Here is a 3,489-nt window from a genome sequence, read left to right as displayed (position 1 = left end):
AATTAATTTTTCGTGGTTATGTGAGATCTTGATTTTCTTACTGGTTTTGGTCAAAAGTTGTTGCCAGCTACTAGTGGGCCCACTCAGGTCCTAGCCCTGTCACCCTATTATAAGATTCAAGGACAGCAGGAGAATGTTCCTCTAGCTGACAAGTGAGCATTCTGTAACATACCTAATTATTGGAGAGACTGTCCCATCATTGTTGCCATATAATAAATAATGGGTACTTGCGTGCTCATTAGAACTGTACAAAAAAGATCTTAAGGACCGACATAACCATGATGGTGTGATCACTCACCTACAGCCAGGCATCCTGGAGTCTGAAGTCAAGTTGGCCTTAGGAACCATCACTCCAAACAAAGTTACTGAAGGTGATGGAATTCCAGCTGAGCTATTTCAAATCCTAGAAGATGTTGCTGTTAAAGTGCTGCTCTCAATATGCCAGTGGATTTGGAAAACTTAGCAATGGGCACAGGACTAGAAAAGGGCAGCTTTCATTCCAATACCAAAGGATGGCAATAGCAAAGAACGTTCAAACTACCATACAACTGATATCAAGAGTCTTTTAAAGCATTATAAATAAGATAGTGAAACATTAGTGTAAAAATAGAAGAATAAATGGCCAGTAAAACAGAATAAAACAGAAGCCGGACAAAAATATATTACTTTGCACAGTTAATGTTATGTGTAACAAATGTTCCACTGCAGTGAAGTGAGAGGAAATTGTATTACTTTTAAGAAATTCTGTGGGTTTATTTAAATAGGTACACAGAAAATATATATATATATTGTGACCTCCTACACCTCATACTAAGGGCTTCCCGGGTGGCTCAGTGGTAAAGATCCACCTGCCAAGCAGGAGACACAGAAGATGCAGGTTCAGTCCCTGGGGAAGATCCCTTGAAGGAAGAAATGGCAACGAATTCCAATATTCTTGCCTGGAAAATTCCATGGGCACAGGGGGCTGGTGGACTGTAGTCCATAGGGTCACAGAGTCAGACTTAGCAACTAAATAACAACAACAACCTTGCACTAAACACATATTCTAGATAGATTGCAGATATAAATGCAAATAAAAGTAGAATTGTCTGTTAGAAGATAAAGCATAGGGAAATATTTTCATAATCCTAAGAGTAGAAATTATTTCTTAACCAGGACTTGAAAAGTAATAATGGACTATATTATGAATAAAAACTTCTCCTTACCAAAGGGAGGATAAAGGGAGGAGGGAGGTGGGAGGGGGGTTCAGGAGGGGGAACTTATGTAAACCCGGGGTGAATTCATGTCAATATATGGCAAAACCAACCAATATAATATTGTAAAATAATTTGCCTCCAATAAAAAATAAATTAATTACTTAAGAAAAATAAAATAAAATGTAAAAAAAAAATACACACACACACACACAAAAGAAAGCTGTAATCTAAATATAGATAACACTGCTGAATGCTATACATGAAAGTTAAGAGAGAAGATGTAGGCGTTCTCAACACAAGAAAAACTTTTCCCTTTTTAAAAAAAATTTTTTTATCTAAATGAAATGATGGATGTTCACTAAATCTGTGATAAGACTTTCACAATGTATGTAAGTCATTATGCTGTACACTGCAAGCCTAAACAATGCATGTCAATTATATCTCAATAATACTAAAGGGAAACCCCCCCCCAAAAACTCCATTTAAAATAAAAAAAGAGAAAGGTGTCATCATCAAAAAAAAAAAAAAAGAGTAAATACACAGGCCAAAGCATCAATCAAGTTATTTGAAATAAATATTTTTCCAAGAAAAGACTCATATTCCCAAATATAAAGAAGTCCAATGTATTAATGCACATAACCCAACTAAAGAAAGGGATGACCCAAAAACTTTCATGTATAATATTATTCAGTTCAGTTCAGTTCAGTCGCTCAGTCGTGTATGACTCTTTGCAACCCCGTGAATCACAGCACGCCAGGCCTCCCTGTCCATCACCAACTCCCAGAGTTCACTCAAACTCACGTCCATCGAGTCGGTGATGCCATCCAGCCATCTCATTCTCTGTCGTCCCCTTCTCCTCCTGCCCCCAATCCCTCCCAGCATCAGAGTCTTTTCCAGTGAGTCATCGGGAGAAATGTATTAAAGCAACATTAATGGCAAGCCACTCCAGTACTTTTGCCTAGAAAATCCCATGGATGGAGCAGCCTGGTAGGCTGCAGTCCGTGGGGTCGCTAAGGGTCGGACACGACTGAGCGACTTCACTTTCACTTTTCACTTTCACACATTGGAGAAGGAAATGGCAACCCACTCCAGTGTTCTTGCCTGGAGAATCCCAGGGATGGGGGAGCCTGGTGGGCTTCTGTCTGTGGGGTCACATAGAGTCGGACACGACTGAAGTGACTTAGCAGTAGCGGCAGCAGGATTCATTACATACTCAACAGGATGGCTAAAATGAGGACAAAAAACTACCAAAAGGCAATGTATGTATTGAACAACTGGCATTCATATAGATTACTGTTTGTAGTGTAAATTTGTAGTATACCTTTGGAAAACAAAGCAGCAAAGTATCTTTTTCATGAAACAAATTCAGATTCTTCTGTTCAATCAACTGAAAGTATATATAAGGGTGAGCAGTTACAATCTAACTCAAATTCCTTTAACAGGTGTGGATATGTTTCTATTTTAAAATAGATAAACATAATATTTCCAGCTGAAGAATAGTATCAATTTTCAGAGAAATTCATATAAAAATTTCAGATTTTTGTTCAGAAAGTGTTGTTAATTATAAAAATGCCTTTATATATATTGTAGAGAAACATTGGTAAGAAATGTATATATTTATATAATCCTTTGAAAAGGCCACAGAAATAATTTTCAAACCAAACCAAAGAAAATTGCATTTTGAAAATTAATACGAGGAACAGGATCATCTAAGTTTCAATAAATTCATGTCATAAAATACTGAAAATGTGATAAGCTATAAGGAATATTACTTATACAAAATCTTTAGTTATATTCAAGATTTGATAAATGATAGTCATTGAAAAAATAAATGCATTTCAATTTTTAACCTTAGGAAATATTTTCTTTTATATATTTAATATCTAACAATATTTATTACTTGGTAGGTTTCATGATACAAATGGAAACTATGATTTGTGATCATTTTTACAGTACTTATTAGGAGTCAGGAGAAATCAAGGGAAAACTCTGTGAGCAAAGGGCTTTCTGTTTTCCCCCAACATATTCTTTCAGGGCAAAAGTTAAGGCTGAGTCATGAAGACAAGAGGATCAATAATGAAGATGTTTAGGATTGCGGGTGTCACAGGGCAGAGTGACTATAATCAACCATGACACAGAAAAAAAAAAAAAAATGCCGCGTTTCTGCAGTTGATGAGAACAAGTGCCAGGCCAAGCAGGCTGCTCAAACCCAATGCCCACGGAGAAGTGGAAAAGAGCCCATAAGATGCCAAAGAAGTGGTAAACATCATGTTTGATGCCAAACATCAGTGAC

This window comes from Moschus berezovskii, chromosome 17 (assembly GCF_049115385.1).
Source record: "Moschus berezovskii isolate FMDL1 chromosome 17, NW_MosBer_1.0, whole genome shotgun sequence".
Taxonomy (NCBI): domain Eukaryota; kingdom Metazoa; phylum Chordata; class Mammalia; order Artiodactyla; family Moschidae; genus Moschus; species Moschus berezovskii.
Note: the sequence above shows the minus strand (reverse complement) of the source record.